Below are 15,492 nucleotides of genomic sequence, written 5' to 3'. Positions count from 1 at the left end.
CTGCAAAATATTGGAATTTATTTGGTCTGGAGATTTTCTTTGGTGATTGAATGTATGTTTGTTTAATAAAAACATATCCTAGGAACTGCTTTTCAGCAGTTACTGTAAACTCACTTTATACATTTGCTCATTTTTGCACTTACAGCTTTCTCCAGTTTTTCAGAATCTGGAACTACTCAGCTTTACGTTGTCTGTTTCTTATTCCATGGATGTAGTTCAAGAATGCATCTTAAAGCTTGGATGAAATGCTATTTTCACCAGGCAATGCCAAAAAATAATGCATTAAGACAGTAACTCTTTAAAGTGGATCTTAATGTTTCCATTGAACTTTCCCTTATCTCTACATGTCTTCCCTTTTAATGGGATGCAAGCTCTTTCTTATAAAGTTGGATGGCGACAAATGTGAAACGTGCATATAGAAAGCATGCGCAAGCCATTTTAAAGTGTCTTGTGTGTTTAGTTGTATTTGACTGCAATTGTTGGGGGGACAGATCAAGTTTTTTGTCTGTTATCAACTGGTTATCTTTATGAAATGTCATGGTACAGGATGTGGCTGGGTTGTAGAACCCTAGCAGCTTCCAGAAGAGGAGCCTGCATGTGGGCTTCCCCCAAAATCTGCTGCTGATGCATCTGGGCCTCCATGCCAGTGGCTTGGCATGATTCAGTGCCCATCACTGAGAACAGAAAAGATGCTAAGTGATTACGGACCTCTGTGCTTCTGCAGTAACACAATTAGCAAACAAATTCGCCCAAGACAGAGTACCAAGTGCCAGTGCAGCCCATAGGGAGTGAATGTCACTCTTTTGATGTTCTGACATCATGCCTGTCCCCGTGGGGTGGAAGAACCATTTACACATTAGGAAACATGCTGATGACAGACCATAACTACATTACTGTTTGAATGATGCAAATAAGTGAATGTGAAGCAGTGGGATTACGATAGTGAATTAAGCTAAGTAGGTGAAAAAGTACGCATGGTGTCAGAACTAGAAATGTGGAAGTGGACAAAGCTGTTGTTCTGCATGTGGACAAACAGAGACCAGATGGAGTTTCTCATGCACAGTATGATACTTATCTGAAAATTACTTAATTACTCTCAGCTGATCAAGGAAAACCTAAACTGTAGCCTTGACTGTAAATGGGGCAACAAGCAGGAATATTCACCAAAAGATCAATTAGAATAAAGGAAAGATTTTTAATACAGAAAGACATGCCCCTTAAGTCAATACTGAGGTTTGGTCTGTTGGATAAGGTACAGCAAACTGAGCAATGGAGCATAATGTTTGTAAATAAAATTTTAAAACTCACAGGAAAGGCACTATCTGTGTTTTTTCTGACTAAAGATTTTTTTTGAAGGATAAGCTCAATATTATAATAAATTAATACATTTTTTGATCTTTCAGTAATAGATGTAGTTTTACATTTGCAGTACATATGGAATTGTACTTTGGCTGCAAATACAGGATAGTGTAGGCTTAATATGTTTGTGGCACAGTTATATTTATGCACCAGTTGTTTAATACATTGATTTCTGTAGGTCCAGTATACATCCTTTTTTCTCATTCTATTAACAGAAATACAAAGCATGCATATTTTTATAACTTGTAGAAAAATCTTATTAAACAAACGTGATGATATTTTGCAATTAACATATGGTAAAAGCTTGGGTCACATTCAATTTAGCTGGGTCTTTTTCATTCATATAGTACCTGTCTTGCTGACTGTTTTAAATTATCTACGTACGTTGCACATTCAAGATGAAGAATCACATGCCTTCCAAGGATAAGATATAAAACAATCGATTTTTCCTTTAATAAGATTTTTGCCAACTCTCCACTCTGTTATTTAATACTGTTCCTTCAGCATCATTTTATATGCTTTCCTAATCTTACTGTTCTGACTCATGAAGCACTCAACTCATAAATCTCTGTTTGGGAGAGCAGGTAGGGACTAAAACCCAGCAAATGGAGGTATGGCTTCTTCTGTAGCAAAGGGTGGGAAAGTGGGTGGGTGATTTCTTCTTTCTGTCCTTATTTTTTCTCTGGGGGGGTTTTATGGGTGCCGTTCAGGGTCATTAAACAGCATGTGAACATAGTCTAGCTAATTTCCAAGGAATACACAAAATAATGTGTAAGTTTACCTGTATCATCTAAGTTGAAAATTGGTTATGAATATGCTTCATACCTGATAATGCCAGGACATATTGATATTGCATCTTTTCAGCAACTGTGGTCCTGGTTAAGCCATCTCAGTTTGCTTTCTCCAAAAGTAATTTTCTTCTTATTCTTTATTTATCCATTTTTCTTTGATGGGAAGTGTGATCAAAGCCTATTCTCATCTAGTTTTCTTCTGCTTGTGATAAATGAACAGAAATATTCCTTTTATTTGATTCAAATCTCCTTTCTTGTTAATTCATATTTCATGGCTGGAGATGGCCAAGAAGTCTGGTAGGTTGTAGTGAAAGAATCTGAAAGCAGAGCTCACTGCAAGTATATCACCTTGCGGTGGGTGAGATCTAGCCTTCAAATATTGTCTAGTTACGGTATTTTCCCTCTTTGCTTATCAGTGTTATCCTTTCTGCCTTTTCTCTCCTGTAAAACTATCTTTTTTATAACTTCTAAGCACTTCTGCATAAAGGGAAACTCCTCCCAATCTGTTTACTTTTAACCTCCTTTTTCCCAAAAGACTCAAGTTACTAAAACCTAATAGATATCTAAACCAACTGCTTCCTTTTAGTCTTAAACCTATGTACATAGATGTGTATCCTAAGAACAAAAAGATTTGGGTCCCAAAAATTAAGAGCAGGGTATCCGGGTCATAGGAACATATAGCCCAAGAAAAAGTGCTTGTGGAACTTTTCACATTGCCAAATAAAATGAATAGTGGGGTTTTGCACTAATCACTCATAATTTAAATTAAATACTACTCTCAAGATGAAATAAAGGCTAGTTCATTTTAATAGGCTACCTGTAGCAGAAAGTAAATAAATCTCCATTAAGGGAAAAGGCCATTCCATGGGCACCATATAGCAAACCACTTAAAGAGGTAGTGTAGTGTTTATGCATGATGTTTTCCATATCTCTAAATAGTGAATATATAGCCTGTTAGCCTATATATAGTGAATAAACAAAAATATGATATTGACTCAAATCTCCAGTAATAATTAGTTAAAAGTTTTTGTGAAGTCCTACAGCATTTTGAAAATATTACTTAAGGCTGACTCATATCAAATGAGTTCCACTAAAAACAATTCAGTTCCAGATTCTGAAGGCTGTAGGTGCTTATTATTTTTTCATCTGAAAACTTCCATTCCTTCAAATTGAAATTTTATTTGTTCAGCCTCTACACTGCACTTACATGTTAAATGGAAAGTGTTAGAGCACATACTATAAGCATTACAAAATTTGTGGTGATCCAGATCCTTTTTTCCTTTCTCCTAAAAAGGAAATAGCAGCTTTGGAAATTTACAAAAATGGTAATAGTGGTACAACTTATTAGCAGACCGCAACAGATATTTCAGTTGAGTATGAATCTTTGTTTTTGTTGTTCTGAAAAATTGCTCACTGTTTTGCTTCAAACTTGAGAGTGTCTATATTATACTAGTTAACCTCCTCTCCATTGCTTTTCACACTGCTTTTGCACTAGACTGTACTTAATTTGATTCAAATTGTCAATGGCAAAATTCCTTTAAGTTGATTCAAAGCTTGATCAAACCTCTTTTATAAGAACTGCACAGATGAAGGCAAGATGCTTTTTTAAAAAACAGATTCCTATATATTTATAAACTGTACTTTGTGTTATAGCATTTAAAATGTTCTGTTCTATGTACAAAAGAATCAGGTGACCCTGGAACATGAACCAACTCAAATGATTCCTAAGGTAAAGAATGTAAGAGGATCTCAAGGAGTTGTTGAATTTGTGGGAAAGTTGTCATTACAGGTAAAAAATACAGTAGCAGCTCTGTATTTTTAACAGTATGGATAATTTATAGGAAAAGAAAGAGGTGGACTTGGCAAACTTGGCTAACTCACTGTGTATTTGTATATACTAATGCTGTATCAATGCAGACCTCCTTTGAAAATCATTGGGTGCTAAACATCTTCCCCTAACCTAAGCATGAGCAATATCTGTCTGCTTTCAGATCACTATTGTTTAAGGTCAGAAGGGATGTTGCATCATCTACATTGACCTGCTGTATAACACAAACCATTAAACTTCATCCTGTTACTGCTGTACTGAGTTCAAGAAAATACCTTTGCCTACTTATGCTCCAGACAACATATAACCATGATCTGAGACATGAAAAGTTTTGGAATTTTCTAGTTTGGTGCAAAAATTTGTCGATTTTTGCCCAGGCTGGTTTCAGGACCTGGCAGGTTATGACAGGCACTTAGCACTTTCTTGTCTGTGGGCAGAAGGTTGCATCTTGGGGTAGCAGCTGACATAATTTAGACTGTGAATAAAGGCTTATTTATCACAGTTTTCATCCTTGTGTCTGCTAATGTGTACTTGCAGGCAGCATCCAGAAGTAGGGGGCTGGTTCCGAGGCTGGTAAAGGAGGGTCTGCTCAGTTAGCACAGACCCAGGGCATCCAGAAAACTTGAGGCTTATGAACTCAATAGGGTTGCCAGGTAGTACAGGAACTTCCAGTTTCACGCTTGCAGGGTGTATGGTGCAGTCCTGGGGAGTTGGCTGCCTCTGTGCATGCAGCTGCAGTGGGCAGCAGTTGCTGGGACAGTTTGCTCTATGAGACTTCAGTGGGAGTGGGAACTGCTGCCTCCTGCAAAGCTGGTTCACTGCATCGTGCTTCTCCACCAGACGCTGTCTCCCAGTGAGTTCCTATATCTGCAACACTTTGCCTAAAGTAATACAGCAGTAAGGTGCTATATGGTTTTGTTTTAGGTAGTCCTGAGAGGAGCAGGGAGTTGGACTCTGTCATGGTTTGAGCTCAGAGGGCAACTGAGTATTATGCAGTTGCTCACCGCCCCCTTGCCCCCCAGTGTTGGGAAGGAGAAAGTAAAGCAAAAGGCTCAGGAATTGAGATAAGGACAGAGAGGGATGATCCATCCATTATGGTCACAGGCAAAAGACAGACTCATTAGAGGAAGAACAAAAGATCATAAATTTAATACAGACGTTAACAACAACAACACTTAACAGACAGAGTAGGACCATGAGGAGCATTACCACATCTTGAAAACACCTTCCCCTAGATGGTCCCTTCTTCTCTGGCTCAGCTTTGCTCCCAATTTCTCTACTTTCTCCCTCTCAGCAGCACAGAGGGCAGGGAACAGGGAGTGCAGTCAGTGCTGCTGTTTCTTCCACCTCATGGTGGGGGGAACTTCTGGTATTCTTCCCCTGTCCCAGTGTGGTCCCCCTCTCACAGGAGACAGTCCTCCACAAACTCTCTCTAACATGAGTCACTCCCACGGGCATGTGGGTCACCCCTGCATGTTGCAGTTCTCCCAGTGCTGAAATGCAACAGCGGGGCCTTCTTCCCATGGGGTCCCAGCCTTCTTCAGGCTCAGTCATCTGGGTCAGCATGGGGCCCCCCACAGGCCACAAATTGGTATCTGCTCCACCGGTGACCTCCATGAGTGGCAGGGGGATCGGCCCTGCTGTCTCACCACAGGATACAGGGGAGTTTCTGCTCCAGTGCACCTCCCACCCTTCTCCTCCTTTCTTCCATTGACCTCGGTGTTTGCACAGATGTTCTCCTCACAACTTCTCCTCACAATTCCCACAACTCCTCCCTGCTTCCCCTTCTTAAGTAAGTTATTGCAGAGGTGCAACTAATTGGTATGACCTTTGGTGCAAAGGTGGGTCCAACTTGGAGCTGAGGGATTGTCGAGAAGCTTCTCACAGGGGGCCACCAATGTAGCCACCTCCCCTGCTACCAAAAACCCCCACCACTCACTCAAACCAGGACAGACTTGGTGATTCTTATGGGTCCCTTCTGACCCAAGATATTCTACAATTCTATGATTCTGTGTAGAAAGCAGTAGTCTGGTGTGCAGCCACATACACCTTAGCTTTGAATATGATGTCCAGGCAACCAACGCATAGCGTTTGGCCTTCTTACACTTAATGTGACCCTCTACTGGAACATATCCACTTGGTGATAAATTGTCTTCGCCATGAAGATGGGAGAGTTTGGGAGCCACTTTATGTGCTTTTTTTTTGAAGTACCACTCATTGTCATTTTTAAAATTAAACACCTCGGAAAAATCTACTGCTACTACAGAAGACTCCCTTACCTACTAAGTTTACAATCTCATGAGCAAGTAAAGGCTTGCTAGATAATAGTTACTATATTATTAGTTTTTTATTAGTATCTATTCTGACATTAGCTGACACTGAATTCATTATCAGCTGAATGCTGTAACAGATTTTTACATTGTTTTTCCTGGGACTGATGGGAGGTTAATAGCCTCGAGGTATCTCCCTATTTGTAGTCCATGAACAGTAACAACACACTGCTGTTCTGGTATTCCTAGGCTCATGAAAATGGACTGTGAATGTACCAAAGATCTCTTACATGGCTTCCTAAGACATTTAAGTACAAATGTTTATGACAACCCACTTTAAAAGTATTTATCACTAAGAAATATTATTTTGTTTTTTCCCTTTAAAAGTAATATGATAGTCCTCATATGATAAAGGTACATCAGTCTGATGAAAGTACATCAGTCTACTCCAATTTCTACCATTGTCTTGTGTCTGTTTAGTTGTGGTTCTATAACATTACTAGAATTTATTTTCCTCATCATGAACTTAAGCTTCTTCCAACTATTTTCCATCATGCTATCTGTGGATCTGTCACTGATATGTTCAGTACAACTCAGTTTTATTTTTGCCTTATTACTAATATGTACAGAGACACTTTTATATATACTTTATATTTCCTCATTCTTTGTATCTCATACTTGTTTTTTTCACTTCTAATTGCATTTCACTTTTCTACTGAAACAAGCAAGCTGATGGCTAAAATTGGTCTTTCTTGGTTGTAAAATCAGGGGGAAAGGTATTTGAGGACAATCTCATAAATTCTTTTTAAGTATAAGTATTCTTATTTTTCTTCTAATTTTTTCCTCCCAGACAAATTTGCTCATCCTTTTCCTGTTTGGGGACATTGAGCTCCTCTGAAATACTGGCTGGAAATATGCTTCTGACCATATTAAATGGTCAGCTTTGGCAACCACCAGATTCCAATCCAGTGATTAACATGTCTTTATTCATCATAAGGAGGTCCAGAGTGGATTTACTTTATGTTGCATGCAATACCTTTTGTCTTAGGAATTGTGCAGTGTTGAGAAACCCTACTAATGCTTTATTATGGGCTGCATGGCACTGCTAGCAACATTTCACAAAATAAAATTTCCCATTAGAAACACTTTTTTTCATAAATTACTCCATCTTATATTTCATTAAGATTACTTCCACTTCTCTGTGAGATGTAGACCACCTTTTTTTATAAACTGTCTCAGATGCTGTATCTCACACTTCGGTCCTGAGAGACAGCAGACATGTGCTAGGAGTCCAAGCATCCCTCATGGTCAGTAAGGATCTAGTAAATAGAGTTATGGAGCCTAGGGAGTGATTCAACTCTCTAACACAGACACCATAACTGTATTCAGTTGACAGCTTACATTAGATGCTAAATGTAAGCATCTAATATCATTTGAGATGCTCTAAGGTATCCATCTCATCTGTATAGGATATGAGAAAGGACTTAAAGATCTGTCCCCTTTTCAAGTGGCACTTGGTGGCAATGCACAGTACTCCACAGTGCCTAATAAAAAGACATCTGCATTTAGGCAATTGCCTGTCATCAAGGGGCTTCAGTCAACTGGTGATGCACAGGCATCTACTGTTGTTTGACATGCCCTGGGCCGTACAGCACATCCAAGTGGGGCTGGTTGCTATGACAGGATCTTTGGGAGACCTGCCCTGTGCTGAAGTAGTGGCAGGAGGCCAGGCATATCTAAGCAATCTAGAATGTCATTAGACAAATGTTTTGGTACCTGAATTGTGCCCTTGGAGCACCAGTCCAGGAGTAACCAGTCTCTTAAGTGAGGTAATATCCTCACTTTGTGTAAACTGTCTGAACAGTATTTTCTCCAACAATTTTCTCTGTAGACATCTCTTAGCTGAGTATTCAGCACAATGTCTGCAAAAAAAACCTGGAATCAACGTCTATCACTTTAACTTTCCAATAGTCTTTTTCATGTTTTCTTAATATTTAAAATTACTTTTGCTTATATAGATAAGTTATGCTACAAAACAGAATAGCATTTTCAAAAATGCTGCACCTTTTAGGAATAGCAATATGAAGCTAACCTAGAGGGAATTTCTTTCCTTATCTCTTCAAATGCTGGGTTGTACTTCCTTTTGGATTGTAGGTACGGAAAGTAAAACATTACAGTCAAATATTGTAACTCCTTCAAACTCTCATTTAGATCAGAACTCCATGTTATTAGCTGTATTTAAGCTGAACCCCCAGCCCTAGCTGTGTTGTGGGTATGCTGTGCCTGGTTTTGTACCTGGCATTATCTTACTGACTTGATATCTGAGTTTGACCTTGGACCTGCCTACTCAGTGGACATCTGTCACTGGATGATTGGCCAGCCCTGGTTACAGTCACCAAACCAGCTCTGCTCTTCTTCATTCGCTGTTGTAGGACTGTACACCTTGCTCATGAGATTGCTGACCTGTCTTGTGTAACCACTGGCTCCCAGCTTGACTCCCCTTGCACCGCTGCCCTCTCTTGCTGAACCCTGACAAGCTCAGGGCAAGGACAAGGACTCGAGGTTAAATGTAGCTCCTGGGACAATGAGTAGTAGATGTCTAGGTAGGCAGAGGGTCTGGAAGAGTATAGTCATATCAGAAACAACTTCCTGGTATACTCAAGGCCCTGGTATGGCATATGGAATCACAGAATGTTTTGAGTTGGAAAAGACCTTTAAAGATCACCTAGTCCAACCCCCCTGCCATGAGCAGGGACATCTTTTACTAGATCAGGTTGCTCAAAGCCCCGTCCAACCTGGTCTTGAACACTTCCAGGGAGGGAACATCCACTGCTTCTCTGGGCAACTTGTTCCAGTGTCTCACCACTCTCACAGGAAAGAATTTCTTCCTTATAGCTAATCTAAATCTACCCTCTTTCAGTTTAAAAGTTACCCCTCATCCTATCACTACAGTCCCTGATAAAGAGTCCCTCCCCATCTTTCCTGTAGGCTCCCTTTAAATACTGGAAGGCCGCTATAAGGTCTCCCCTGAGCCTTCTCTAGGCTGAATAACCCCAACTCTCTCAGCCTGGCCTTATAAGGAGGGTGCTCCAACCCCCCGATCATCTTCATGGCCCTCTTCTGGACCCGCTCAAGCAGGTCCATGTCCTTCTTGTGGTGGGGACCCCAGAACTGGGTGCATAACTCCAGACGGGGGTCTCACAAGAGCTGAGTAAAGGGGGGAGAATCACCCCCCTTGATCTGTTGACCATGCTTCTTTTTATGCAGCCCAGGATGTGACTGGCTTTCTGGGTTGCAAGCACACATTGCTGGCTCATACCCAATTTTTTACGCACCAGTATCCCAAAGTCCTTCTCTGCAGGGCTGATCTCAATGCATTCATCACACAGTCTGTGCTGATACTGGGATTTCCTTGGCCTTCATGAGTTTCAGATACGTTCATGTACACATGCTCTCATACCATCTCAGAAGCTGTCCATGAGGTAGCCAAGTGGCTAGAAAGCTCTTTTATCGCCTCTCTCTCACCTGAACTGTGAGGGAGGGTAGAGGGGGGGTGGGAGGCATCCTCATCTTCCTCCTCTGTAGGGCAGAGCTTTGATAAATGGGACATGTCTTCTTCAATTCTTATTCCTGCTGTCTTTTTCTTTTTCAGCTCTGCAGAATAATCTAAAATCACTGTGCAGTTGTATTTTTCCATAGTGTGAGCACATTCCCGATGCCTAAGATGTAGGGAATACAATCCTGTAGGTCAGAATTCTGGCAAGGAATTTCAAAGGAAATATATTCATTTCACAGTAATGTAGTATTTTGACAGCAGTAAGGAGCCTAATTACTTAACTTTTTCCATAACAATCCAATTATCTGCATCTGTTGAACAGAAATTCACACAATCTTCTCTATCTCCCTGTAACCTACACATGTAGTGGCTCCTACCATACATCAAAAATGACTGGCATATCTTTAAAGAACTTGGTACTGGAAACGACCAGTAAGGCATGGACGAGAAAAAAAATACCCAAAAGGTTAATATTTTCATTTAATTTTGTTGATGGCATGATGAAATATTAAATTGCCTGAGGTTTAGGACCTCTCAATCACTCTCTGTTAGCCCACACTTCAGAGACAGTGCTTTGTTTCAAGACTTCATTGCAACATACCTACTTTCTCCTTCCACATTAGAATGATGTGTATGGACAAACCTCTGAAGGATTATTCTCAGAAGTGAATAAGCCTTTTGAAGTTTTTTGGCTGTCTAGAGTTTCTAACATAGCCAAGTAATATTTAGAATGATTCTGTCCTTCATGTCAAGATTAGTTTATGCATTTTGAGATTACTCTTTTTTTATGCACTCTGGAATTTGGTTTATTCTTTATAATCTTTTGATTCCTGCAAAGATTCAATACCTTGAAATTAAAAGATGAAAGAATTCATCAGCAGAATACTACATGATTAGTTTAATTGATTCTGAGTTTTCCTGTTGAAAGGGCTTTCTAACATGCATTTAGTAGCAGACACATGGTCCCTATTTTCCATGCCTTTACATTGGGATTTGAACACTTTCAAAAAGTTACTGTGTGGAGGAGCACTAGCCTAATTCATCTCAATTAAAGTCTTCATCTGGAACCAATAATGTAACTTGTCCAAACCTGAAGTTCACAAAAATAGTACCAAAATCCTTAAGGTTTTTTCATTTAGATATAATACATAGTTTATTAGTTGAAAATTAATAAAAGGTGTAAGTGTGATTTCTCATAAATTATATATTTCAGTGCTGTTGAGTGAATAACATAAAGAACTGGAAAAAAAAACCCTGGAATTTTGCTTGATCTCATGTGAGGTATGAAAATAGAAAGTTTTGTAAATTGTAATCATGTATACAGAATAAAGCAGTATGTATTCTACTGTCCATTCTGCCAAATGCTAGGAGCAACAAAAACTACTGATTAATATTTGTGCATATAAGCAAAATATCGTACCATTTACCACCAAAAATCATAATTTGCAAGTATTTGTCTTGTCTCCATCTGGATGTGAGCCAAAGACAGTACCTGGGACAATTCTTTTGATGAAAATTTTCTGGATGGAGGTGGTTTAGACATTTTTTTGTTTGTTTAAAAGCTGTCTTTTTTATTTAGACAGTGGATGGCATCTTTTGTTTAATTTCCCTTCAAAATTGAGTGCCATCTGTAGCTTTCAGTTCCTCTGACTGAAAACACTAGAACTATTAATGTAGGCAAATGTTAGCAGATTCAAGGCCTAAAATATTTGTTATTTTCCAAAAGCTTCTTCACTGTGTTGCTTGTTGCAGCTGTACATGTGGATTCAGAAACGTGACCATCATTGTTTGTCACCATGCTGCAGATCCTCTGCTTTTGTTATTAGTTCCTTTTCTTTCTTTTTTTTAAAAAAATTATGTTATAATTTAAAAAGATGTGTGCATATATATATGATTAAAACAATACAATTTTTCATAGTTTTGTCTATTCTTTCTGCCACAGATTTAAGTCCCAGTTTAAGCACGCAGTAACAGAGCATTAACATTCTTCTGGTCTGCTGATTTAAAACACCCACATAGAGGTAATCTCCAAAGCTTTCAAGCTGCATAATGTACACACTGAGTAAGAGATCAGCCTGACAAAGCAGTTTTAAAAAAAACACATCTTTATGTCAGAAAGAAAGTGTGGAGTTTAACAGGCAGGGCAAGCAGCACTCTGGAGTGCCTGCATCCAGACTGATCCTCAGGCACTTAGGATACACTAACAGGGCTGAACTTCCAAAGCAGAAAACAGGGCAGACGACCAAAAGCTGGTTTATGTCACTTGAAATGCATCCATTGATGAGTCTTGCTGTTTGAGTGTTTGTGTTGAGCTTAATTCAAACACTAAAACAGTTTTTGCCCCTTTTCAGGAGATGCACAGATACTTTGTTCTATTGCAGCTGGAGCTGCTGGAGCACTGTTAGAGTAATGTTTTATCTAAAATTTATCAGCTATTTTTAGTTCCACTATTTCAGTTTGAAGATGATGCACTTCTTATTGAGCACCTAACCACCCATGTTGCCCCTTCAGTGCTGTGCAAACTTGTCATTAACATGCTCCTTAATTTCTTTTTCTTTTATTGAATAAGCTACTTCCAGCTAAATTAGCACTGGCTAAACCCTTTTGGTGCTTTAAAATTTGGAATGGAAAGAAACCCAACCACCTAGCCATAGCTTTGTAATCACCATGGAAAATAAGGCCACCTGTTTTGAAAAAAAAATTATAGAGGTGTAGGCCAGTCCCTGTAGCAAAACTGACTTCAGAGCAATGTATACATTCAGAGAGGATGAGCAAAAACACATCCATGTGCAAAGCAAGAATATTTGACTGTGGACATACAAAAAGGCTACTGGTTTCACAGCTATACACTCTGACTTTAAAAAAAAAAAAAAAAAAAAAGCAAAACCACACAGCAGAGCAAGTATGTGAATTTGTATAGCCTCTTTTCATAAAGACTCATAAACATCTTTCCTCCTGGTTTTCACAATTAGTGAATAATTTTGTTACTGTCCCTCAGTGACACTAGATGGCACTTCAGAGTAGTGGTGGGATTGGAAAAATCTTTTGTAATATTTTATAGTTATTTTGCATATGTTATTATAGATGCATGAAATTAATGCTTGCATTGAGATAAAGCAATTTCTCAGCTTTCTGTTAATTTATATGTATGACTGTAAGGTAAATAATACTATCTGTTTAAAAAAAGCAACAAACATAAACAGAAAAAGATAATAAGAGTGATTCACTAGTAGGTAAAAAAAACAGGTTATGGGTCAAAGAGCTGTTGCCAGACATTGTGTTGAGAGGATCTGAGAAGCAGTTATTAGAGGGAACTAAAAAAAAATCCATAGGCCTGGAAATCAGAGCAACACATTGAAGCCAGGGTTTTAAGAGCTGATCCTTTCCTGGAAATTAAATTAGATTTGATGTCATTTATACATCAACAATCAAGTATGATGGCTGTCCATAACCTGGTGCACTTTAGGAGAAAGCAGCCAGCTCACTTCTGGCCTTAAAAGATAACCATATATGAAGAAGCTAATTGATTTGTAGTGAAGTTTTGAAAAATAATATTCCTTAGCAATATATGGTTTTGCTAGCAAAAAAATGTACATGTACTTTTGGAAAGACTAAACCTGAGGGATATCATTAATTAAAAAAAGAAAAGAAAAAGTGGGAAGGATACTACAAAAGCAAAAGAATAACTTTACAGTATTGCCATCAAAATGCAGTAAAAACTTGAAGAAGCATTGCTTTTCATTTCCAACTTATTTAGTCAGTGCTGTAAAAAACAGAAGGGACTATTTTCTTTACTTAAAAGCCTCTTACAGGGATTTTAATTAACACTTTAGTAAGATTCATGACTAGGGAAAAATGATGCATTTAGATATCAAAAAATAGCAGAAAACATTGTCTTCTTTATCACAAAAAGATAGAATTTTAAATATACTATTAGAAAATTGGTTTTAAAAGCAAAAGCAAGCAAGTGTTATTATTTTAGTTTGGATTTTTATGATGGTGGAAGAAATAAGAAGCCTCTGTATGTCAGTTTAATTCTTCCATCATTCTTGCATCTGAGGATCTGTCACTGCACCTTTTTATTCTCATATGGCTTGTTTCCACCAGCCTGAATTTTCCGTTTATTAGGATATGGTTTTTTTCAGGCTCCCTAGTAAGGTCTATTCTCACACCTGAGAGATGGTCCCACCTTTTCCTGCAGTGATCTTTCTGTGGCCCAGGGATGTAGGAGGGATAAGATGCCTTATGCTGCACCAATAAACAAGGTTTTTATTCCTTTACGTGTTTGAGTGATGTAGTTGTGACTGTTTACCATCTTCATACTTTATGGAGGGATCAGAGACACACTGCTGGGCTCTCTTAATTCTTCCCATCCAACTATTTATAGTTTGGTCTTTCTTTCTTTCTTTCTTTCTTTCCTTCCTTCCTTCCTTCCTTCCTTCCTTCCTTCCTTCCTTCCTTCCTTCCTTCCTTCCTTCCTTCCTTCCTTCCTTCCTTCCTTCCTTCCTTCCTTCCTTCCTTCCTTCCTTCCTTCCTTCCTTCTTTCTTTCTTTCTTTCTAGTGGAAGAGCCATCTGTTCTGTATTTATATGAAAAGCAGTTTTAAAAGTACTGGGCTTCCTGCTGCTTTGAAGTCTTTGCAGATGCTGTGTGTGGATAGGGTCCCATCAGTCAGACTTTGTAGGTATGGCTGCCCAGTTTATGGAAAAAGAGTGTGTTTACCTTTTGAATTTGTCATGATCTTGCCGAGGTCTCATGTTATAGGATTTGCTTATTCTGTTTTATTGCACAGGACTGGGAATCAGGAAAGTCCTGTTATCTTTGCAGCCCTTGGTTGTTGGCAGGGAATGTAATTTATGAGGAACAGCTTGTGTTTTAGCACAAAGGGCAGCAAGCTTGGTATGGGACATACCATGGGTATTACAGAGGAGGACCAGGCTCAGCTATTTTATTCTGGACTGAAAGTTGTTTATGGTTTGAAATAAAAGTCTTAGTATGGAGAGATTTTAAAGCCATGGGGGGAGAAATGGAAAGTTTGTGTATGTGTTTATATGAAGCTTTATGTAATAAGTAATTGTTATTTATTGTATAAAACTCTTCCTGTAAGCTGTATCTGTATCTGCTAATTTGAAATGTGTGCATACAAACCCTGTGGAGTTGTTCAAGCTAAGACAATGCCTTTGTTCTCTTCTGCATGAAGTCTCTCTCTGAATAATAGCAGATATCCAACCAAGAACCAAAAGGAAAAAAATCTAAGTGCTGATTTTCTTGAGGGTTTTCCCTCCAGTGACAGAAGGATATCATGTACTGTTTTATTTAAAAATAAATGTCAGAAAATGTGAAACCCAGATGCAAATGGGGGAAATCATTGGCTACTATATGAAGAAGATAGCTAACAGTGCAAACATACTTTTTTGTGTAATGGCTTTAGTGAGTCATAGTTGGTTTTGATTATTTGATACCTGAATAAATGACAGCTATAAAGAGAATATATTCATTTTCTATGAAAAATACCTATGAGTGTTAAGCATGAAAAAGTTTCTTGAGGCAAGAGAATTTCACACAACTTGTTCTTACTTTAACTATCACAATGCCAAAGATGTTCAAGTTTCAAGAATTAATCATAATTAAATTTCTGACACACTATGTTATGCTATCAAAACAGAAAATAAAGACAAATACTTTGGAG

This window comes from Strix aluco, chromosome 5 (genome assembly GCF_031877795.1).
Source record: "Strix aluco isolate bStrAlu1 chromosome 5, bStrAlu1.hap1, whole genome shotgun sequence".
In the NCBI taxonomy this organism is placed as follows: domain Eukaryota; kingdom Metazoa; phylum Chordata; class Aves; order Strigiformes; family Strigidae; genus Strix; species Strix aluco.
The sequence above is the reverse complement of the archived record's forward strand: the minus strand, read 5'-3'. Positions refer to the sequence as shown.